Below are 25477 nucleotides of genomic sequence, written 5' to 3'. Positions count from 1 at the left end.
CATCATCATGGGGTTCACCTGGCGTGGCCATTCTCCCCAAATCTTACCCGTCTGTCAGGAAAGTGTGACGAGAGCTCTGTGTCCAGTGCCAAGTCCAGGGGTGCATGGGAGGCATGCAAACATGATCCCCCTCTCCAAGAACTAAGTTTTAATGGGAAGACACAGAACTTAGTATAAAGCAGTAAAAACGGCATGGGTGGGCTCAGTGAGATCAAGGGCCACAATAAGTGTCAGACATAGAGGGTCTAAGGACACAGGAGCAGGGAAAGCCAGCTGATTTGTGGACAAGGCAGGATGTGGGGGAAACCTCGAAGAATAAGTGGGGTTCACCTGGAGATGAAAGGGGAAGATGGAGATGGTGAGGAGAGACCAGCTCTCATGTGTTGTGGATGGAAAGACGGCCGTCCAAGCCTCTGAAGACAGCCTGGGACCTGATTTGTTCTTCAGCCATAGCTGCTGGCCTTGCAGGGGCTGCAGGCGCAGTGTCAGTGTGTGTGTGTGCCAAATTGCTTCAGTCATGTTCAATTCTTTGTGACCCCATGAATTGTCTTTGAGATGCCAGGCTCCTCTGGCCATGAGATTCCCCAGGCAAGAATACTGGAGTGGATTGCCATACCCTCCTCCAGGGGATCTTCCCGACCCAGGGATCGAACTCCCATTTCATCTCTCCTGCATTAGGTGGGTTCTAGACTTCTCTGGTGGCTCAGACGGTGAAGCGTCTGTCTACAGTGTGGGAGACCTGGGTTCGATCCCTGGGTCAGGAAGATTCCCTGGAGAAGGAAACGACAACCCACTCCAGTACTCTTGCCTAGAAAATCCCTTGGATGGAGGAGCTTGGTGCAGGCTACTGTCCATGGAGTCGCAAAGAGTTGGGCACGACTGAGCAACTTCACTTCAAAATACCACTAGCACCTCCTGGGCACAGATATGGGGTCTGAACCCCCCTTAACGGATGAGCAGGTGGGTGCTGGCCTGGTTGCCAGGCAGCCTGTGGCAGTCAGGAGGACTGCAGGGCAGCAGGAATGTGTTAACTCCAGCGGATGGCTGCTATCTGATCCTGGCCCGGCAGCGACTTCCGCTTCCCCCATTGTTAACATACCAGCCAGACTGAATGAATGAATGAGTGGGTGGAAAGGGTTCCAGTGCAGGCTCTCACAGCTGACATAAAATAGCCTCCGCCTGCTGGCCTGCCAGCCTTTGGGATTGGAAAACTCCAGGTGGGACGTGGCCCTAATGAGTGGATGGACTAGCAGCCTGGGGATTATAATTGTTTTAATTGGGACAGAGCATCTACTTTACAAAATAATTTCCCAAATGGCTTAACATAACATTGGTGTTAAGGTGTATTCCTATCTCCAGCACAAGCCCAGAGCTTCCTGTCTAAGAGCTCAGCCGTCTTCTGGAACTGTGATTTCCCACTTTGAGTGTGTATCTAAGTCCCATGTGTGTGTGCTCGGTCATGTCCGACTCTTTGACTCCATGGACTGTAGCCCTCCAGGCTCCTCAGTCCATAGGATTTCCCAGACAAGAATACTGGAGTGGGTTGTCATTTCCTTCTCCAGGGGATCTACCAGAATCTGGGATCGAACCTCATGTCCTGTGTCTCCTGCATTGGCAGGCAGATTCTATCACTGCGCCACCTGGGAAGCCAGAGGGCTTATTAAAACACAGATTGCTGAGCCCCACCACCACCACAGTGGGGGGCTTGAGAGTTTGCATTTCGAGCAAATTCTAACTGTTGTTGGTCCAGGGATCACACTTTGCAAACCACCATTCTAGGGCTTCGTAATTCTTCACTGAAGCTTCTGCATCCAGCCAGGAGCTGAGCAGAATTCAGTCACAGCGGCTGCACTTAACTCCAAGAGAGCCCGAGAGACAGAGTCATCTTGTGGGCCCAGAAGGAAGGTAAGATGGCATCGTCTCTGCCACCATCAAAAAGGGCAACACAGATCCTGATCTCATTGGTCTCTGCTTAAAACAGTAGGTTTCAAAATGCTTTTCAGATGTGTGGAGAAGGTCAACTAAGATTTGGTTAATCATGGCACCAGGCTGGAGAGGGAAATAGCAGCTCACTCCAGTATTCTTGCCTGGAAAATCCCATGGACAGAGGAGCCTGGTGGGCTACAGTCCATGGGGTCGCAAGAGTTGGAGACGACTGAGTGACTAAATAGCTACCCCCTCCATGGCACCAGGGCCTTTCAAGAAGGCCGAACCTTCATGGAGCTCATTATTGAATGTCTAACTGGTTCCACCGTGTGAGTCATTTGAGACTCAGGTTCCTGTGTTGGATGGTCCTTGGCATCCCCAGTCCAGCCTTTATAGCTTAGGCCTGTGGAAGCAAGCTGCAGACAGGAGCCAGCTTGTACATGGTGGGCTTTTTTTTTTTTTTTTTTGCATCTTCCCAGTTACTGCTCAATGTCTAGCTTCATTTTTATTGCCTCATGACTCTCAGAGCCTGTAACCCTGCTGGCTTGTATAGGGCAGAAGGTGTTGGGTTTTTTGTATACAAAGATGTATGCTTAGTTTTTGTTTTCTTTTTATGGTTGTGCTGGGTCTTCGTTGTTGCACGTGAACTTTCGTTGCAACGAATGGGGGCTACTCTCTAGTAGTTGTGGTGCTCAGACTTCCCATTGTGGTGACTTCTCTTCTTGTGGACCACAGGCTCGCTTTACGGGTCTTGGGCTCAAGAGTTGTGGCGCATGGGCAGAGTTGCTCCACAGCGGAGAGATGGAACCCGTGGCATCTCTTGGTTGGCGGATTGTTTCTTTACCACCGAACCACTGTGGAGGCCCCAGCAAATGTTTTGTAATCAGAATTTAGCCATGGTGAATAGGCATGTTACATAGTTCAGGCCCGATTTGGGATAAAATCAAAGTGAGTGAATCAGCAGGTGTTACATACCTGTCTGTGCTGGAGGATTCAAGAGAACATGCTCTAGGCCATCCTGATGGCCTTATCTCTCTGTAGAGCCCAGAGCAATGCAAATACAGGCATTCCTCATTTTATTGCACTTTACAGATACTGTGTTTGTTTTTTTTACACAAAAAAGTTTGTGGCCACCCTTTGTCAAGCAAGTCTGTTGGTGTCATTTTTCCAACAACATCTGCTTACTCTGGGTCTCCGTGTAACATTTTGGTAATTCTCACAATATTTCAGGCTTTTTCATTATTGTTATGGTGTTCTGTGATCTGTGATCTTTGATGCTACTGTTGTAATCATCTGCGGGTACCAGGAACTGTGCTCATATGATGGCAAAGTTAATCCACAAATGTCTGTGTTGTGACAGCTCCACTCACCGGTTGCTCCCTCATCTCTGTCCCTCTCCTTGGGCCTTCCCATTCCCTGAGACATAACAATACTGAAATTAGGCCGGTTAATGACCCTACACTGGCCTTTAAGTGTTCAAATGAAAAAAGGAGTTGAAAGTCTCTCATGTTAAATCAAAAGCTAGAAATGATGAAGCTCAGTGAAGAAGGCATGTCCGAAGCTGAGGGAGACTGAAAAGTAGGCCTCTTGGTTCAAACAGTTAGCAGAGTTGTGGACTCAAAGGAAAGGTTCTTGAAGGAAATTAAAACTGCTACTCCAGTCAACACGTGAATGATAAGGGAGTGAAGCAGCTTCATTGCTGATAAGAGGAAAGTTTCAGTGGTCTGCAAAGAAGATCAAACCAGCCACAATGTTCCTTTAAGCCAAGGCCTTATCCAGATCAAGGCCCTAACTGTCTTCAGTTCTGTGAAGGCTGAGAGAGGTGAGAAAGCAGTAGAAGAAAAGTATGAAACTAGCAGAGGTTGGTTCATGAGGTTTAAGCAAAGAAACCATTTCTAAAATAAACAGAGCAACACAAAGCAGGAAATGCTAATACAGAAGTTCCAGCAAGTTATCCAGAAGATAACTTATGAAAGCGGCTAAACTAAACAGCAGATTTTTCAGTAGACAAAACAGCCTTCAATTGGAAGAAGATACCATCTAGGACTTTCATAGCTAGAGAGGAGAAGTCAGTGCCTGGTTTCAAAAGGACAGGCCAAATTTCTTAGGGGCTAATGCAGCTGGAACTACTAAATCAAAGCCAGTGCTTATTTACCAGTCTGAAAATCCTTAGACCCTTAAGAATTATACTAAACCTATTCTGATTGTGCTTTATAAATGGGACAACAGAGCATAGAAGACAGCACATCTGTTGACAACAGAATACTGAATAGTTCAAGCCCATTCTTGAAACCTGTTGCTTAGAAAAAAAGAGTACTTTCAAAATATTACTGCTCATTGATAATGCACCTGGTCACCCAAGAACCCTGATGAAGATTTACAAGATTAATGTTTCCATCCCTGCTAATGCAGCATCTATTCCACAGCCTGTGGATCAAGGTGTCCTTGCAACTTCTAAGTCTTATTCTTTAAAAAATATATTTTATAAGGCTGTAGCCATGATAGGTAGTGATTCCTCTGATGGACCTGGGTATAGTAAGTTGAAAAACTTCTGGAAAAGATTCACCAGTCTAAATGCCATAAGAACACTTGTGATTCATGGGAAGAGGTCAAAATGTCAACATGAATAGGAGTTTGGGAGAAGTTGATTCTAACTCTCATTGATGACTTCGAGGGTTCAAGACATCAGTGAGGGAAGTAACTGCAGATGTGGTGGAAATAGCAAGAGAGGTAGAATTAAAAGCCTGTAGTTGTAACTTAATTGCTGTAATCTCATGAGAAAACTTTAATGAATGAGGAGTTGTTGCTCGTGGATGAGCAAAGACAGTGGCTTCTTGAGATGGAATCTACTCCTGGTGAAGATACTGTGAAGATTGTTGACATAACAATGGAGGATTTAGAATATTACATAAACTTAATTGATAAAGCAGTCACAGGATTTTAGAGAATCAGTTCCAATTTTGAAAGCTCTCCTGTGGTCAAAATGCTGTCAAACAACATCGCACGCTACAGAGAAATCAGTTAAGAAAGAAAATGTCAGTCGACATGGCAAACTTTATTGTTGTCTTATTTTCAGAAATTGCCACGGCCACCCCAACCTTCAGCAACCACCATCCTGATTAGTCAGGGGCAGCCATCAACACCGAGGCAAAAATCCTTTGCCAGCAAAACGATTATAACTTGCTGAAGGCTCTTATGGTGCCTAGCTTTTGTAGCAATAAATAAAGTGTTTTAAAGGGCTTTCCTGATGGCTCAGTAGTAAAGACTCTGCCTGCCAGTGCAAGAGACATGAGAATCACGGGTTTGATTCCTGGGTTGGGAAGATCCCCTGGAATAGAAAATGGAAAGTCAGCTCAGTATTCTTGCCTAGAAAATTTTGTGGACAGAGGAGCCTGGTGGACAGTCCATAGGGTCACAAAGAGTCGGATGTGAGTGAGCATATACACACACACAAAACACAAAAGCATTTTAAAATTGAAGCATGGAGACTCCTTGGTGGTCCAGTGGTTAAGAATCTGCCTGCCAATACAGGGAACCTGGGTTCCGCACCTGGTCGGAGAAGATCCTACATGCCAGAGCAACTAAGCCGATATGCTCTGGTTACGGAGCCCACGTTCCACAACTACTGAAGCCTGAATGCCTGAGAGCCTGTGCTCTGCCACAAGAGAAACCACCGTAGTGGGAAGCCCAAGCACCACAACTAGAGTAGCCTCCGCTCTCCGCAACTAAAGAAAAGCCCACATGAAGAACTGAAGACCCAGCGCAGCCAAAAATAAATAAGTAGATATTTTAAAGAATAATAAAAATGAAAGTATATGCATTGTCTTGGGGGTTACATAATACTATTGCTCACTTGACTCCTGTAGAGTGTAAACATAACTCTTTTATGCCCAGGAAAACCAAAAAATTCATGTGACTTGCTTTATTGCGATATTTGCTCTATTGCAGTAGTCTAGAACCAAACCCACAGTATCTCTGAGGTCTGCCTATGAAATAAGGGAAGGCTCAGTGGGGGCTGCGTGTGTCCAGTGGTTGAATCAGAGAGCCCAGCTCAGGGTAGAGAGTGGTCCTGACAACTCGGTCCTGCTCAACCCACTTCTAGAGCTTCCAGCTCAGTTCTGGGAGTTGCAGTGCCAGCAGGACTGAGACAAATAGATGATTGGGAGGAATCTGTGGGAGGCCCTGGCCTGGGGAGGATGGAAGGTGATGGGGCAGGTCAGCTGTCATGACCTGTGTGAAGTTGGGCTGTGGCTATGGGGATAGAGTTGACGAAAATGTGTGGTTCCTGGGGGAGAGCTGGAGCTAAGTGGGAGCTCAGCAGTGTGAGAGGGGGATCTTTGACTTGGGGTATAGAAGGAGAACTTTCGCACTATTGTGCTGGTCTGAAAGCACAGGATGCTACTGCCTTACACAGCACTGGCACTATTCACTTGGGCAGATTTCACGTTCAGACAATGTCTTCTTCTTTTTTAAAAAATACTTATTTATTTATTTTGGCTGGGCTGAGTTTTAGTTGTAGCCCACGAGACCTTTGTTGTGGCATGCAAGCTTCTTAGCTGAGGCATGCTGGATCTAGTCTCCCAACTAGGGATCGAACCTGGGCCCCCTGCAGTGGAAGCATGGAGTCTTAGCCACTCGATCAGCAGGGACGTCCTCCTAGGCGATGTCTTTGGGAGAGAAGTTGAATTAGAAGAAAAATGAAATGTCTCTGGAGGCTGGACATTTGGAAGGCCTTTATTTATTTATTTTTTTTGTGGAGCTGATCTTCAGCCAAGCTGTGAAGGCCAGGCAGGATCTGGGTGGATAGAAGGAGGGGAGGGTTTCAGATATATATTTCTATCACATCATTGCATTGTACATCTTAAGCCTATACAGTATGTCAATTGTATCTCAGTAATGCTGAAAGGAAAATGAGGAGGGGCAGGGCCTTTCAGTCGGCAGACAGGCATTGTGGGTGGGCCCAGAGGAGAGGGCCTGAGTAATGGGCCAAGCTGGCCTGGACAGCAGAGAAGCAGGGCTGGACAGGCCTGGCGGAGCCAATGTTCTGGAGTGTGGAATGCCACTGGGATTTTCCAGGGTGAAGGTGACCTTGAGGTGGAAGTTTGGTGACGAGCGTCCAGCTTGGGTTGTGAGAGAGAATGAAAGGGACAATGGGCGAATTTAAGAGCCAGCTCTCAGAGGACAGAAGTCCATAGTGCTGGGTAGTTCTAGTATCTTTGTGATGGTGATTATGAAGAGGCCTCCCTGCAACTCTGTCCCTCGGAGCGTGAAGGTTGGAGCCCAGGTCCCTTACCTAGAGAGCCCGGTATAAGTGATCCCATCAGCACATCTCTTTGTTGATTTGTCCTGGCCTTGTGTGAGGACAAGCCTGCAGCACTTGCACCCTCTCTCTGTGCCTGGACTGAGAGGGCAGTCCCATTGATGTTTCTGTTCTGGGGGATGTGGGGTGGGGGAAGCCAGGCTCTCAGAGGCCGTGTTCTGCTGTGGAAACAGCCAGCCCTGTGCTCTCCTACGTGAGCCTGCCTGTGTCAGGAAGCTGAGCTGTTGCCCTCTGATTCAGCCCAGGAGCTCTGCTATGGCCAGGGGTGAGGGCTGTCACATGAGTTTTCCTTCTGAACCCCTCAGCATCTCAGAGAGGTCAAGGGCCTGCCCCCAAGTGTCACAGTACAGTTGAGTGACAGGTCTGCCTGTGTCTCGGTTTTCTGACCTCACATCTGGAGTTCGTCCCAGGGTTCAGCATCTTTCACAGCCCTGGATGAAGAATTTCACGTTCCTTAAGAATGCAGCTGCTGTAGCAGGGACTAGGAGATGCCCGGGAAATCAGCTTTAGCCAAGTATGCATGAAGGTGGGAAGTGAAGTCACTATCACCGGCTTATACCAAGGGCTATCATTTTGCCAACAAAGATCTGTATAGTCAAAGCTATGGTTTTTCCAGTAGTCATGTACAGATGTGAGAGTTGGACCATGAAGAATGCTGAGCACCGAACTGACGCTTTTGAACTATGGTGCTGGAGAAGACTTGAGAGTCCCTTGGACTGCAAGGAGATGAAACCAGTCAATCATAAAGGAAATCAACCCTGAATAATCATTGGAAGGATTGATGCTGAAGCTCCAAAACTTTGGCCACCTGATGCGAAGAGCTGACTCATTGGAAAAGATCCTGATGTTGGGAAAGAGGATAGGAGGAGAAGGTGGCTACAGAGGATGAGATGGTTGGATGGCATCACCGACTCAATGGACATGAGTTTGAGCAAACTCAGGGAGATAGTAAAGGACAGGGAAGCCTGGTGTGCTGCAGTCCACGGGGTCACAAAGAGTCCGACACGACTTAGTGACTGAATAGCAACAACACGAGGGCCTAGGCCAGCATGTTGACTTGTGAGTTCACATCACAGTATTTTGCAGAGGAGGCAGCTGAGGTTCAGAAGAGCTGGGTGGGTTGCCCGGCCCCAAGCAGGAGCCAGATGCAGGAGCCTTGCACTTAACCTCAGGCCATCCAGGGCCCTCACCAATTAGCTTGCTGGGCTTAGGGCAGCCTCAGCTCTGGAAGGCGCTGGCATGTCTGTGCTTGTGAATTTTCTCTGGAGCCTGCCTTGAGGGAGAGAATGACTGTGTCTCAGCCTGAGGTGCCCCTGCATTAAGGTGTGGCAGCTCATGACCTGGTGGAAGGTCGGCATGTGTGACTTGCTGGTGGATAGAGAGAGAACCAAACTGGGAGAGCCCTCATGGTGCCTGTGGCCCATGTTGGTTGGAGCCCTGACTCCTTGTTTGGTTTTGTGTTCTATTTAAAACCTATATATTTATTGTATTTATTATTTATTTATTGGGTTGCCTTGGATCTCAGCTGTGGCTGGTAGGATCTAGTTCCCTGACCAGGGATCCAACCTGGGGTCCCCTGCCTTGGGAGCAGAGTCTTGGCCCTTGGACCACAGGGAAGTCACTCTTTGCTCATTTTAACCTGAGGATCATATGCTCTGAGGAGATAAGTATCTCCCTGCCAATCAGGAAAGAACACAGGGGAAATGGCTTCAGGGTCCATTCAGAGTGGCATGTTAAAGCCTAGGGCTTGCTCTAAGCCAGTGGTCCCCAACCTTTTTGGCACCAGGGACCAGCTTTGGGGAAGACAGTTTTTCTACTGATTAGGATGGGGAGGATGGTTTTGGGGCAATTCAAGTGCATTACTTTTATTGTGCACTTTATTATTCTTTGCTGTTGTTCAGTTGCTAAGTCGTGTCTGACTCTGCGACCCCATGGACTGCAGCATACCAGGCTTCCCTGTCCTTCACCATCTCCCGGAGTTTGCGCCAACTCTTGTCCATTGAGTCAGTGATGCCATCCAACCATCTCATCCTCTGCTGTCCCCTCCTTCTCCTGTATTATTCTTACATTGTGATATACAATGAGATAATTATATGACTGACCATAATGCAGAATCGATGGAAGCCCTGAACTTGTTTTCCTGCAACTACATGATCCTATCTGGGGGTGATGGGAAACAGTGACATCTGAAGTGTGTTGCTTACATCCTCTCACCTCCTGCTGTGTGGCCTGGTTCCTAACAAGCCATGGACCAGTACCTGTCCTTGGTCCAGGGGTTGGGGAGCCTGGCTCTAAGCGACTGTGGCTCCTCCTTGCCTTCAGGGGGCGCCATCGAGACCTGCTGCCTTCTCTCTGAACATTCTTCCCAGGTCGATGGGATAGCAAGCAAGTGGCAGTTATAGCTCCCATGGACCGCACATCCTGGATTTAAGTTTTTCATAACTGTTGTTTTCATATGCATGTTACTCAGGTTATATGAGATAGATTTATGGTTTGATTACATGACCCTATGGCTTTTATGGTGCCTTCTGAATTAGCATAGGTGAGAATTTTGTTTCTACAAAGTTTTAGGGTTAAAAGCACTTGATTGTTTTTGATTCTTTGGAAGTTGGTGGAATACCCACTGTATCTGTAATGAGAATTCTCCAAAAACAAGTCCCTCAAAGAGCATTTGCCTAAGTAGTTCCATTAAATAGCTACGTAAAGAAATAAGAAACTCAGGAAGGAAAATACTAGATAGGAAATAAATAAATGGCAACCCACTCCAGTACCCTTGCCTCGAAAATTCCAAGGATGGAGGAGCCTGGTGTGCTACAGTCCATGGGGTCACAAAGAGTCGGACACGACTGAGCGACTTCACGACACAACTTCCTTACTATTATCTTATTGGAATATAAATTCTTTGTTTTGCCCTAGAGTTGTGCTTATATTAATGAGGGAATATCAACCCCCTCCCACAATCCTCTAATACCTATATACACACTCTTCTTATCTTTGCATATAAGTTGGTCGATTCCTTGGATGGATGTCTGCTTATGTTGGGTAGGTGTAATTTGGCGAAAACCCATGATCACCAGTACTGTTGCTAGTTAGGTCAAACCAGATAGATTTTGGAAGAAATGACCTTGGCATTATCAAGCAGGTGGAACTTGTCAGGATACTGTCTTTTTTCCTCTGATTCTTTTTCACCCTCCTCTATTCTCCAGGTGCTTAATGCTTTTTTCATTTTACATCCTTTCAGAGCCCCCTCTCAGCTCTCAGTGGAGATACTGATTCACCCCAAGATTTAAAGCTCATGTCTTATCTCCCAAAGGAATTTTGTGGATGAGCCTCTAAGCCAAAGGTATGACTATCTAATAGTGGAATTTCAGTCATTTGGAAGAGACCAGAGAAGAAGATGTAGTGAGAGGTACTTCCTGGTGTTGGTGAATAACTGAACTTAGATATCTCCATGTTTCCTACTTTTTTCTAAAAGTTTAATAGTTTATGTTTTAAGTCCATGATCCATTTTGAGTGACTTTTTCTATTGGTATGGGAATTTTCATGTGGGTGTCCAGTTGCTCCAGCATCATTTGCTGAAAAAGCCACCTTTGTCAGTGAACTCATTGCACAGTATAAAATATCACCTGGGCGTATTTGTGTGGGGCCAATTGTGAATTCTCTGTTCTGTTAATCTATGTGTCTGGCCTTCAACCAATACCATGCTGTCACAGGTACTGTAGTCGGAGAGAAAAGGGAGAACTTTCAAAATTATTTGGTCTCTTTTAGGGCTTTTCACTTATTTTTACAAAGAACTTTGTACACGAATGATCATAGCACCATTATTCAAAACAAGCACAAAATGGAAGCTACCCAGATATTCTTCAGTGGTCAGTGGCTGAACAAACCATGGTATATCTACATGTATGTGGAATACTATTCAGCTATAAAAAGGGACAGATGACCAATACATGCAACAATGTGGATGAATCCCAAGGAAATTATGCTGTGTGAAAAAAACAAATCAATCTGCAAGGCTACACACTGTACTAGTTTGTTTATATAAGTCTTGAAATAATAAAATTGGACATAGAGAAGAGCTTAGTGGTTGTCAGAGGTTAATGATGGGCGTGAGTGATTGGTGTCCCTAATAAGGGATGGCCTGAGGGAGTCTTGTGAAGGTATGGTGTAGTATCTTGATTACTACTTGGTTACACAAAGTTGCACGCACACGCACATGTGCGTACACACACACACACACACACACACACGAGTGCTTGTAAAACCCAGAATTCTCTGGGTTGTGTCCATGTCGGTATCCTGCTTCTGACTGTGTTGTTGTTTTCTTGTTGTTGTCGCTGAGTTGTGTCTGACTCTTTTGTGACTCCATAGACTGTAGTCCCTCAGGCTCCTCTGCCTATGGGATTTCCCAGGCAAGAATATTGGAGTGGATTGCCATTTCCTTCTCTTGACCTTCTTCCTGACTCAGGGATCGAGCCACGTCTCTTACGTGGCAGGCAGATTCTTTACCCTCTGAGCCACTAGCAAAACTAGACATGCCGAGGGTGCATGTCTATCTCCATGTTATCTTGATCTGTTCACTGAATTGGTCTTCGCATTTACGCTTCCTTGGTAAAACTACTCAGTCACAGATGTATCGCTTCTTCCCATGAATTGGTAACTCTGGGTCAGGAAACCTAAGAACGCAGTTCATCTTTTTTATTATGAAAAGCTAATTTAATTTTAATTGCTCATTATAGAATTGTATTATGAGGAGGAAACTGTCTTTAATTATCTTTTGGGGTGCTTGTTTCTGAAGTAATGTGATGTGGGGAGCTGAGAATCATCCTTTCCCAAGTGACCATCTGACAATGGGCTTAAAATATTTGTGCACAACAGTGTAAATAGACTTCTCTGCCCCTCACGGCCGCGCCCCCCACCCACCCCTGCCGCTGTCAGAGCCTGCCCTCCCCTTGAAGCAATTAAAAGAATTCCAGGTGGGTGGCTCCCCATTCCTGGCCCTATTTAAAAATCCAACTGTCATTTCAGTTTTTTTTCCCTTTCCTGAAAAACAGCAACCAAGTGACACAAGAACAGAGACCAGGTCTCTCCAATCCTCATTTAAATATTGTCCGTGTCCTTTGGAGGTAGTTTTTCTTGGTGACACATTCAGCGATCTCAGGTCAGCCGGAGTTCTTGAAGGTCACCGTGGGTGCCAAGAATGCAGTGGTAACCAATGTACACGACAGGCTCGCGGAGGCACCCTATACAGCACCCCTGGCCCGGAGCCCCGTCTTGCTCGTTCAGAGAAACGGACTCTGTTAATTTGTTGTTTGTTGGATTTTCATTTCAGCCTGTATCCCTCACAGCCTTCTCCACCGAGTGCCATCCTCTGCTGCCTTCAAGGTCTTGGCTGGAGGGGGTGGGGGCGATGCTTGGCCACTGACACCCAGAGGATGCCATTGAAAACACAGAGATGTCTTCACACTGCTCTTTGTGGTGGGATGGCCTCCCTTCCCGTGGGCAAACCCTTGGGGCTGGAGCCCTCCCGGCTGCCCAATGGCTTTTGTGTGTGTGCAGCTTTCAGCTCCTGTCCATCAGCCTGAATGGGCCCATTCAAGGGCATTCATGCGCCTCGGAGACCCCGGCCGCCTGGACACAATCAGCTGAGAAGGGCGCCGCGGGCCCCGCACATGAGAACGAGCTGGCTCAGCCTGCCTCCAGGAGCCCCCGATTGTTCCCCTGAGCCCGGGGCCCAGGAGTGAGCCCAGAGGGGTGATGCTGGGCAGCCATTTGGGGCTCATTCACTTGGTGCAGTTGGGGGCAGGGGAAGCAAGGGGAAGGAACATCTTGCCATGAAGGAGGAATGTGCAAGCTCGGGCTGGCTCGAGCTTATCTCTGGCTCTGACCTTCGGCCTTTATCTGTGTACCACCCCTCTGATCCCCTACTTAAGAATGGAGACCTTGTCTTTTTAACCATCACAGCCCTGCATACCCGAGGGTATTAAGGTATGTGCATGCTCAGTTGTATCTAACTCTTTGTGACCCCATGGGCAGGCTTCTCTGTCCATAGATTTTCCAGGCAAGAATACTGGAGTGGGTTACCATTTCCTTCTCAGGGACTCTTCTCCATCCAAGGATTGAACCCGCATCTCCTGCATTTCCTGCATTGCCAGGCAAATGCTTTACCACTGAGCCACCTGGGATGCAACATACACAAGACAGTAAATGCTTGTTGAAGATTAAACTTCCATTTTGGCGCAGGGCACGCAGTGCTGCGGCGTGTTCTGCCCTGGGGTGAGGGCAGCCTACTGGAAGAACTGGACTCACCTCATGTTTGGAAGGACAGTAGATATGAGACCCTGAAAGGACATAGGACATTTTCAAGGTGGGATATGGCCACAGCAAAGGGCCCTGTGGCTGCCAGGTACCTGCATCTGGAATTGGAAAGGTTGTGTAAGGAGCGCCTGAGGCCCCTGCAGAGATCAGCCTCAGGCTCTTTGCAGGAAAGGGCCGTTCCTTGGGCCGGTTTGGAACCAGATGTAGTAGATGTGAATTTGTGAGCCTGGACTTAATTGATTCTCTGTAGCTTGTACTGGACTTCCTGAGTGGCGCTAATGGTAAAGAACCTGCCATGGGTTCTATCCCTACATGGGAAAGATCCCCTGGAGGAGGGCATGGAAACCCACTCCAGTATTCTTGCCTGGAGAATCCCATGGACAGAGGAGCCTGGTGGGCTACATTCCATAGGGCTGAACAGAGTCAGGCACGACTGAAGCAACTTAGTGCACACGCCCACAGCTTGTGCCACGTGGGAGCCAATACCTTCAAAGACTTGCTCTCAGTTCTGGCTTGTGCCCTCACTCAGGCTTCCTAGGACAATGCTGAAAACATTCAGGGAATGAAAAGGACCAGCCAAAATGCCAAGGAGGCTTAGTGCTCTCCAACTTTACAAAGCTGTCCAGTATAAACTGCAGACAGTTGCAGTAGTAGGCAAAGAAGTGGTACAATCTTCTATGTACTGGGAATTTATTGGGCTAAGTACTTTGTATATAATACTTCATTTGACTTAAGCTGTTATGCTGTTGTATATGCACCCACCCATTTGTAAAATGTATACATTGTGTGCATTTTAAGTACTTTAAGATTATTATTCCTATTTACAGCTGGAATAAGTGAGGCCATGACATATTGACTACCCAAGGTGAGCAGCAGAACTTCAGTGGAAACGAGCTCAGTACAGTGAAGGCAATGGCTGCTGCAAGCGTTACTCTGGTGCAGCAAACCAAGTTATCATAATAATTTTCACCTCTGTTTTAAGTGTTAATCTAAAAGGAAGAAAAGAAAATAACATACTTTGATTAGGACCATGATATTCAAAAAGTAGACATCTTAAAAAATCCCATGGACAGAGGAGCCTGGCAGGCTACAGTCCATGGGGTCGTCAAGAGCTGGACATGACTGAGCAACTAACACTAAGAAGTCTTGAGATTTAGTTGGAAAAATGCAACACACAAACAGAAATGCTTTCAAACTGCCAACAGTTGGGGTGGCAGCTGCATCTGTGCCAAGGACATGAAGGGACATGCACCACATAACCTTGGGAGGTCGTTGAGAACCCACTAGGACAAATGCGTGGTCTTTTCCTCCTGAGGAAGGAGAAGATTTGCTCCATGACTACTGGAGGGGTGTGGATCTGCTTACCCTGATGCCGGCTTCAGAACATCTGGCCCCAACAGCTTGTTCTGAAAGGCGCAGGCACTCTGTGAGGGTTCCCAGACCTGGGTCCAAGATCAGCTCACCCTGGGGTGGGTTACAGAACCTGGCTGTGAAATGGCATCCCTCCTACGGTCAGCAATGGAATCAGAGTATGTGGTCAATTCTCTAATATTTAGTGCCTTTTGTGCATGCTAAGTCACTCAGTCATGTCCGACTCTGCCACCCCATGGATTGTAGCCCGCCAGGCTCCTTGCAATTGTCCAGGCAAGAATACTGGAGTCGGTTGTCCTGCCCTCCTCCAGGGGATCTTCCCAACCTAGCAATCAAAACTGCATCTCTCATGTTTCCTAACATCTCCTGCATTAGCAGGCAGATTCTTTACCACTAGCATTACCTGGGAAGCCCTTAGTGTCTTAGAAAGTCCTTTCTTTGTTGGATGTGTCTCAAGAAGGGACAAGACTTTATATTCAGCTCCATAGGGCAAAGCTCTTCTTGACAAGGGGACAAACATTCAGCCCCAGGCCACCAAGAGAAATCATCTTACAGCATGGAACTTGGTATAGTTTTTTTTTTTTAAGTATATATTTTTGACATTTTTAAAGTTAATTAATTTATTGGATTGTGTTGGGTCTTAGTTGCAGCACTCAAGATCTTTCATTGTAGCACATGGACTCTGCAGCTGTGGCGTGAAGGCTTAGTTGCTCTGTGGCATGTGAGACCTTAGTTCCCCAACCAGGGGTCAAACCCACATCCCCTGTGTTGCAAGATGGATCCTTAACCACGGAACCACCAGGGAAGTCCCCTTGGTACAGTTTTGTTTCCACTGAGGTCCCCTCTTCCTAGAGGATTCTATGCTGTGTCCAGGGCTGCTGCTCCCCTCTAATCTAGGGCAGGCTTCCCTGGTGGTTCAGTGGGTAAAGAATCCACCTGAAGCACAGGAGATGCAGGTTCAGTCCCCTGGTTGGGAACATCCCCCGGAGGAAGAGGGCACGGCCACCCACTCCAGTACTCTTGCCTGGAGAATCACAGGGACAGAGGCCCCTGGAGGACTGCAGTCTGTGGGATTGCAAAGACTTGGACTGAAGTGACCAAGCATGCAATCGGGGGCACTTATTTCAGTCTAGAGAACATTAGTCAGATTGGGGATGACAAGGTGTGTTTTCTTCCCACCTCATTTCTGAGTTTAAGTATTGAAAGACCTTGAGTAGATTAACTCCTACAAACTCAGTTTCTTCATCTGCAAAAGGGGGATAACAGTGGAAATGGGCAGGAAGGGGGCTTGGGTGAGCTGATGCACTTGACAAGGACAGCACTGGCACCTGGTACTCACTCCATAAAATTAGCTTCTCTTTCTTCAATTAGTTGAATCATGTCCTTGCCTGGGGAAGCGGTGACTTCCCTGGCTGATTGCCTTTAACATACAGAGAAGTCACTGAAGTTCCCGTGGCTTCTTTGACCTTTTATTCTCATGGGTGAGGAAGGGTGGAGCCCAGAGAGGAAAGGGCTTATCCAATCTGGATGGACATGTCTAGAAACTGGCAAGTCCAGTCTGAGCATTGTTCAGTTTGGATTGGATCCTGGACCATGGGTTTGTTCTATTTCTCTCTCTCTCTCTATTTCTTGCTTTAAAGGACATTATTGGGACAATTGGCAGCATTTGAATGAAGTCTGCAGATTGGATGATAGCATTGTATCAGTGTTAATTTCCTGACTAAATAGTTAACCTGGTAACATAAGAAAATGTCTTTTTAAGGAAATGCACGCTGAAGTATTTACAGGCAAAAGGGTATCTTCTGTGCAACTTAGACTCAAGTTTTTCCGAGGAAAAAAAGCTCTATGGAGAGAGAGGAGGGTAAATGAAATGTTTACATTTGGGATATTTAGGTGGAGGGAGTTTATTTTACTATTCTTGCAACTTTTCTGTAGGTCTGAAATTATTTCAAAATTGTAAGTTAAAAATAACCCTCATGTGATTAGGGCTCATGTAAAATAATAGCACTTGGGTGTCAGTTATTGCAGAGTAGGCTCACTGTTTCTAGAAACCTTTGCCCTGTGTTTGCTGGGCATGAGGGTATGCATGTGAATGGATAGCGGGCCCAGGACCATGGCCTTTAGGAGTGGGGGGATGAAGACTATCTGAGTGATGAGAGGAGAGGAGGGGGAATAAACTGAAAGAGAAATGGTCAGTGAACATGGGCTCTTTCCACCAAAATAGAAGGGACCAGAGTCTTACTCTGAATATTTTTATCACTAGGGTTCTTAGTAGCAAGCAGTAGATATCAACTGACTGATATCAGCAGAAGAGGCATTTCTTTAAGGGACCTCAGGGTGGTTCCCAGACTTGCTAGGAAGGCTGTGGACTCAAACTGTGGAAACTAGACAGCAGCCCAGGCAGTGGCCACAGCTATGCCCCAAAACCGGAACGGTGAGAACACTGCTGCTGTCTGTTTGCAACCTTCAGGGTGAGAGGAGGATCCTGCCTCCCACCAGAACTCATGAAGGCGGCAGGGATTCCTAAACATGGGAAGGGACTTTAGATGCCAGGAGGCCAGATCTCTCCCTGAATAGTACTATTCATGCATGTCAGCACCCCCAGAGACAGCTCATCCCGTTCCTCTTCCTGGTTGCGTAGTATTCCCAAGACGGTCTTTGACTCATTGGACCATTCCCCTGGTGACAAACTTCTAGGTCGTTTATGCTTTTTTGCCCTATTGCAACATGCCTCGCTGAGCATATTTGTATCTTTACACGAATGTGACGTTTCTGTCAGACAAATTCTGAAAACAAAAAGGATAAATGTATTCTCATTATTTTTCAAGTTAACATTTCTTATATTCTATGGGCACTGGAAGACATTGTGAATATAAATAAACAGTATTTTATTTTTAATTAATTTCTTTTATTACTGTGCTGTGTCTTTGTTGCTGCTCATGAGCTTTCTCTAGCTGTGCATGGGCTTCTCATTGCTATGGCTTCTCTTGTTGCGGAGCACAGGCTCAGTAATTGCCTCACGCAGGCTTTCGTTGCTTCAAGGCACGTGGAGTCTTCCCAGGCAGGGATCGAACCTATATCCCCTGCACTGGCAGACGGATTCTTAACCACTGGACTGCTAGGGACATCCAATAAACAGTATTTTAAGCAGGTTTTTAAAAATTGTGGTAAAACACCCATCGCATAAAATTTACCATCTTAACCATGCTTAAGTGCACATAAGTTAGTATAGTTAAGTATAGTCATAGTGTTATTTGACCATCATACATCATACATCTCCAGGACGTTTATCTTTCCACACTGAAATTCCACACCTATTAAATAATAACTCCCCAAGGCAACTCTCCACCTACCTTGTGTCTCTATGAATCTGGCTGCTAAACAGTTTTCAAAGTTTTATCACAGAATTTTTCTGCACAGAGAAGCTAAGAGATATTTCTGATTGGGAGCTTGAACATTTTTAAAGACAGGTAGGAGGAAGGACTGGAGACACCAGTGGTAACAGCTTGTATTTTTCAAGCACTTCCCTTGGGCCTGGCATTCTTCCAGTGCTCTGCAGGCAGTGGTTCTCAGTCCAGCTGCGGGTTAGAATCAGCTGGGAGCTTTGACCGTCTATCACCTGGTGGTGGGACCCAAGCACCAGGACTTGAAAAGACTCTGGGTGATTCCAGCATGTAGGCAAAGTCAAGAACCACTGCTTCTAGATGGCAGTTCATCACCACCCCCACCTGGAATCGGCATTGTGGTTATTCCTGTTCCTAACTGACAGGCAGCAAGCCAAGCCACAGTGAGTGAGGCCTTCTCACCACCCAGCACACACCCCAGTGCAGTGATTTCACTGCTGCCTTCCTGGATGGTCATGGTGGGGGGTGCGGGGAGCAAGCCCCTCCACAGAGGAACCCCCACCTCATCCTCAGCCCTTTGTGCTCCCAGCCTCATTAGCCTGGTTTCAGATTGTCCAAACCCCTCTGTTCCTGGGGCTCAAGCTTTGTATTTGCTTTGCCTAGAAGGTTATTACCCTCACTTCTTACTTAGATAACTAATTCCCACTTACCCGCCCCCCACCCTGTTCTTTTTTCTTTGGTTGCTCAGTTTCTCATTCATATCCACCTCTTTGTGACCCCATAGACTACAGCACACAAGGCTTCCCCATCCTTCACTATCTCTCCAAATTTGCTCAAACTCATGTCCATTCAGTCGATGCTGCCTTCCAACTATCTCATTCTCTGTCACCCTCTTCTCCTCCTGCCCTCAAACTTTTCCAGTGAGTCAGATCCTCACATCAGGTGACCAAAGTATTGGAGCTTCAGCTTCAGCATCAGTCCTTCCAATGAATATTCAGTTGATTTCCTTTAGGATTGCCTGGTTTGATCTCCTTACTGTCTTTTTTCTTTGTAACACTGGAAGCAACACATGAATATGTGCATATCTGTTTTGATTTCCCAGCTGCTGACACTAAGTAGACATTCAGTAACTAATAGATAAATGAATGGAGAGAAAGCAGTCATGAGTGGGAGCACACTCTTAGGTTAAGAGAGCTCGTCCCCTCCTCTGACGGTGGTGAGGAGTAAGAACAGACGTTCGAGTGGTGTATTTTCAGGTACACTTGAGGGACTGGACCAGCCGAGTGTGATCCTGCTCGCAGTTGGGTTAACTTCTGAAAATGAGACGATCAGGACTAGAACTGTGGGTCTCAAGCCTGCCACACGTTGGAATCACCTGGGGAGCTTAGGGAGCTTCTCAGGTGGCTCAATGGTAAAGAATCTGCCTGCTAATGCAGGAGATGCGTGAGTGGTGGGTACGATCCCCTGGAGGAGGCAGTGACAACCCACTACAGTTTTCTTGCCTGGAGAATCTCATGGACAGAGAAACCTGGCAGGCTACAGTCCATGGGGTCGCAAAGAGTTAGACATGACTGAGCATGCGTGCATGGGGAGCTTAGGGGCCAGTGATGGTGGGTCCTGCCCCCCGACTCAGATTGAATCAGGTCTTTGGTGGGAAATGAGGATGGGAGGCATGACTAGGAAGATCAGAGGGGCAAGAGTTGGGAAGCCATATCAAGACCCGAGTGCTGGGACCTTGTAGGGGCCTGGATTTAGAGACCAAAAGCTTTGCAGGGTCGTCTCATGGTTCAAACTCTTCTCTGTGGGTCTGGTGTTTTGAGAGTTGCTCAAACATTGGAGTTGTTTTTTTTCAATTCTCTTTTTACCAAGTAATCAAAATAAAACATGTGTGATTAAATATTCCACATTTCAACGTACTGGAGACCACCAGTGTGCTGATGGAGCTGCCGGGGAGGCCGCTGCCACTTTCTGTCGGTATTGGAATTCCTTGTAAATGTGGTGTTGGTTAGGACGCTTCTAGCCCAGCCCCAGTTTCGTTCCGGGTTCAGGCATGCGCAGTTTGCTCTCTGGCCATCATCTAGATGCTCACACCTGCCATTGGTGAGGTTGGCTTGTGCGTCTTCATGGTTCAGTGGCCAGTCTGCTAAGTGTGGCATGTTGCCTTGGGTAATTGTCCCCTGATGGATGGTTTCACCCTTGTGGCAAGTTTGGGGTACATCTTATTTGACTTTTGTATGTCTGATGAGGAAATAACTGGTTGTTGCAGTAGCACGGGAAGCCAGCATTGCCTAATGGTTTAGGGTGTGGAGGATGGGCATGAGTCCCTGTACCACTTGTGTGGTCTTGGGCAGGTTACCTAACCTCTCTGTGCCATAATTTCTTCATCTTTTAAAATAAGGAGGGACATCCCTGGCGGACCAGTGGATAGGAGTTAGTGCTCTTGCTGCCTGGGCTCCTGGTCAGGAAGATACGGTCCCATAAGCTGCACCACCAAAATATAAGGGTGATAGTAATGATATTACAAGGCTTTTAAACAAGTTTTTATATGTATATATGTGTGTGTATATATATATGTATATATGTATGTGTGTATGTATGTATATATATGTGCACTTAGAACAGCATCTGACAAATAATAAATACCACATAAGAATTTTCCATTGTTGTTTCTAATCTTATTGTTTTAACGACTACCGTTATTTCAAGATTTGGATCCAGGGACTTCCCTGGTACTTCAGTGGTCAAGAATCTGCCTTGCAATGCAGGGGATGCGTGTTCGATCCCGGGTCAGGGAACTAAGATCCTACAGACTGTGAAGCAGCTAAGCTCTCTCGCTTGCCCACGTGCTGTAGAGACCACGCCCCACAACTAGGACCATTAGCCCCATGAGAGTCCATGTGCGCCAACTAGGACCTGACACAGCCAAATAAATAATAAAATAAATGAATGGATGAATAAATATATATATATATTTTAAAAAGAGATTTGGATCCATTGAACTCATGCATTCTCAACCAGAAAGGTATTATCCCTGAGGAGATGAAGAAAATTTAGCGATGGCAATGGCGCATGGCCCTCCAAAGGGTCCTGCTATGTAAACAGATACCCAGTGTTTCATGGAAGAGGGAAGGGCACAGTGAGACAAAAATGTCCACCACAGCTCCTTAGGGGGGTGGGCAATAATGAAAGAAAGGCTGAGAAACACTGGTTTAAGTAAAGACCTTTTTAAGGTCCAAAAGCAGTCTCCTAAAAGCCTATTAGCATTTGCTACCACTTATCTGTGGAAATCAAGGTTTTTCTCAACACTTTTCCGTTAAAAACAAGAATCAGAAATAAATTACTAGGTGATGTGACTGATAGAAGACTGTGCCCAACCTTATAACCATGGATGTCAGGACACAGAAAAACACACTTCTCCTTCTCACTGACTTATCTGGTTTTCATGTAGAGGATTTGCATTCCTTAACCAAAAGGTTTCCTTCCCTGCAGGTTTGGCAGCTTCCTGGTTGTGTGGAGTGGCCAGCTTTGGGGCAGGGGGTCCCTCTGGCTCTTGTGGAGGTGGCTGCTCAGCAGAGCTGGGGACCTCTGCCCAGAGCCCTGGTGGGGTCACAGGCCTAGAAAGGGGCGTGCAGTGGTCCTGGGTCTACAGGACTCCTCAGAAAGGTTCAGGCCCTTATTTGCTGTGAGGAAAGACAAAGATCTTCTTTATTTGCACAAAGGTGGACGGGGGAACTGAGGCCCCCAGATGGTGTATGAGCTCAAAAACCCAATCAAGTTGACCAACAACCTTAGGTTACAGTCACGTGGCATCTCCATGACTCCTGGATTTCCCGTTTGGGGTTTTATTAGCTTTTCGTCAAAGGCGACATTGTGAAGAAACACAGATTAGCATTCAACTTATAAAACAGCTCAGTAAGAGAGAAAGAAGGGCCAGAGAATCATCGAGAGCTTCCTCAGCAAGATCAGAACCCAGACAGCCGCTGTGTGTGTGTCCGTTTAGAGCATAGGGGAGGTGGAGGCAGCCGCCTCGTTCCTGGTCTCAGGGGCGCCTGGTGGGTTCTCGGATCAAGGAAGAATTTCCCACAGGTGGGGGCTGGATGGGGGCCCGGACAGCCTCCCACAAATAGACTAATGAACAACACACACTGGCCGTGACATTGCCAATTGGAAACAGCTTTGGGGCTTCCAAACGAACATAGAGCCTAAAGCAGACCCGACATGGGTTTCACCAGCTTAGGGGGAAAAATGAAAATCAGACAAGTAGTGTTCTAGGTAGATGAGCCCTTGAGAGGTGGCTTACCTGAGATGAGGAAGTGAAATAGCCTCATCTTCCCAGCCTTTTAAGAAAAAGGCTTTGTTGTCGGGGGAGGCGGAGGGGTGGCTCCATTTAACCAAATCCGAAGGTCAGGTTGGTGGACTTGAGCATTTGCAGTTTTCTCAGACTGAGGCTCCATCCATCCTCCATCCTCCATCCTCCTGGGCCAGCAACACTGGTGCCGAGTGGACATTCCATCCGAGTTACTAAAAGAAGTAAGTTAGGTTCCCAGGGACTCAGCTGTGATTCAGTCTCCACCCCAGCTCACTATGGTGACGTCGGTGTGTGTCTTAGCCATTTTGTACTTCAGATTCTGTCTGTAAAATGGCAACCTGCTGATCTTTTTTTTTTTTTTTTTAATGTAGAAGAGGCAACAAAATTCCAGCTCTAACAAGCCAGAAACTGTGAGCCATTTAAATTTTTGTTTGTCTCATGTTTATGAGAAAGGATTAAATAACAGATATCTAAACCAACACCAGGGACTCTTTTGAAAGCTCAAATTCTAGGGCAGCCAGTTCTCAGTTCTGTCTGAGCATTAGAATCAACTGGGGAGCTTTTGAGAACCAATATTCGCTAGGCCCCACCCCAGACCAACTAAATCGCCACCTCTGGGAAGAAGGTCCAATCATCAGTGTGTTTTTAAAAGTTCCCCAGGGTGATTCTAATGGGAGACCAAGATTGGGGATCATTGTTTGGGGTATGCCAGTTGGAGAAGGAAATGGCAACCCACTCCAGTGTTCTTGCCTGGAGAATCCCAGGGACGGGGGAGCCTGGTGAGCTGCTGTCTATGGGGTCGCACAGAGTCGGACACGACTGAAGCGACTTAGCAGCAGCAGTTGGATGTAAAGATTCAGGCTTATTTCCAGATATATTGTACAAGATATTTTCTCTCATTCCTTTAATGGCTTGAAAATCCTATTTATTTACTTTATTGAGATATAATTTACATACCATACCAGTCACCCTTTTATTAAAGTGAAAAATTTCGTGGTTTTAGTATGTTCACAGAGTTGTGCAACCATCACCGCTATCTAATTCCAGACCATTTTCATCCTTCCAAAAAGAAACCTAACCCGTTAGTAGTCACTCTCGTTTGTCTCCTTCCTCAAAGGCAGAGAGGGAGAAGGAAATGGCAATCCACTCCAGTATTCTTGCCTGGAGAAATCTATGGACAGAAAAGCCTGGTTGGCTACAGTCCGTGGGGTTGCAAAGAATCAGACTTGACTGGGTGACTTGACACTCCCTTGTCTCCTCCCTTGAACCTCTGGCAACCACTCATCTGCTTTGAGGGGAGCTGCCTATTCTGGATATTTTGTATAAATGGAATCATACAACATGTGACCTTTTATAACTGGCTTCTTCCACTTAGCATAATGTCTTCAAGGTTTACTTATATTACAGTATACTTTCCTTTTTCATGGCTGACTAATATTCCTCTGGAGGAATATACCCCATTTTGCTTATCCATTCATCAGTTGATGAATAGATTATTTCCACTTTTTTGTACTTTGAATAGTATTATGAATACTTTGAATATTCGTTGGAAGGACTGATGCTGAAGCTGAGGCTCCAGTACTTTGGTTACCTGATGTGAACAGTCAGCTCATTGGGAAAGACCCTGATGCTTGTAAGGGTTGAAGGCAAAAGGAGAAGAGGGCAGCAAAGGATTCGATGGTTAGGTAGTATTACCAACTCGTTGGACGTGAATCTGAACAAACTCTGGGAGACATGAAGGATAGGGAAGCCTGGCGTGCTGCAGTCCATGGGGTCGCAAAGAGTCGGATACAACTTAGTGACTGAACAGAAGCAATTATGAATACCTATGTTTGTGCAGGGCTTCCTTGATGGCTCAGTGAGTAAGAATCCACCTGCAGTGCAGGAGACAAAGGAGACCCGGATTCAATCCCTGGGTTGGGAAGATCCCCTGGAGGAAGAAATGGCAACCCACTCCATTGGGGTTATATTTGTGTATAAGGGTTTGTGTGTTTTTAATTATCTTGGGTATGTATCAGTGCCTAGGAGTGGAATTGCTGGGCCATACAACAGCTCTCCGTTTAAAATTTGAGGAAATGCCAGTCTGTTTTCCAGTGTGGGTCTACCATTTTACATTGCCATCAGCAGTGTATGAGGACCCCAATGCTCTGCATTCTCACCAACACTTGTTATTGCCTGTCTCTTTGATTATGGCCACCTTAGTGGGTGTGGGTAGATATCTCATTATAGTTTTGATTTGTATTTTCCTTGTGGCCAATGCTGTTTGGCATCTTTTTATGTGCTGCTTGGCCCCTGGCATGTCTTCTTTAGAAAAATATCCGTTCAAATCTTTGATCTTTTAAAATTGGATTATTTGCCTTTTTATTATTGAGTTATAAGAGTTTTTATGTATTCTAAATGGGCTCAGATTCTCAGTCGTGTCTTTTTGCGACCCCATGATCTGTAGCCTGCCAGGCTCCTCTGTTCTTAGGATTCTCCTGGCAAATATACTGAAGGGGGATGCCATTTCCCACCTCAGGGATCGAACCTGCGTCTCCTATGTCCCCTACATTGGCATGTGGATTCTTTATCGCTAGCACCACCTGGGAAGCCCATGTACTGTAAGCAGTTGATCCTTATTAGACTTGTGAGTTGAAAATATTTTTCCCATTCTGTGGGTTGTCTTTTCATTTTCTCGATAGTATTCTCTGAGGCGCAGAAGTCTTCAACATTGATAATTTATTTTTTTCTTTTGTCATTTGTGCTTTGTATGTAATATCTAAACAACCATTGTTTAATCCTGTCATGAAAATTTATGTCTATGCTCTAAGAGTTTTGTTGTTTTAGCTCTTACATTTGAGGTCTTTGGTTAATGTAGGGGGTAGATGTTTATCCCATGGAGAAGGGCAT

The 25477-nt window shown here is 46.3% G+C and overlaps 1 protein-coding gene and 1 pseudogene across 1 annotated transcript in view; both read left to right on the top strand.

The window, feature by feature from the left end:
• Window positions 1-25477, top strand: part of TCF7L1 (transcription factor 7 like 1) — a 192080-nt gene that overhangs the window by 56043 nt on the left and 110560 nt on the right. The window lies entirely within an intron of this gene.
• Window positions 2218-5132, top strand: LOC108637079 (annotated as a pseudogene).

The sequence above is a fragment of the Capra hircus genome, chromosome 11, assembly GCF_001704415.2.
Source record: "Capra hircus breed San Clemente chromosome 11, ASM170441v1, whole genome shotgun sequence".
NCBI lineage: Eukaryota > Metazoa > Chordata > Mammalia > Artiodactyla > Bovidae > Capra > Capra hircus.
The sequence above is the reverse complement of the archived record's forward strand: the minus strand, read 5'-3'. Positions and strand labels throughout refer to the sequence as shown.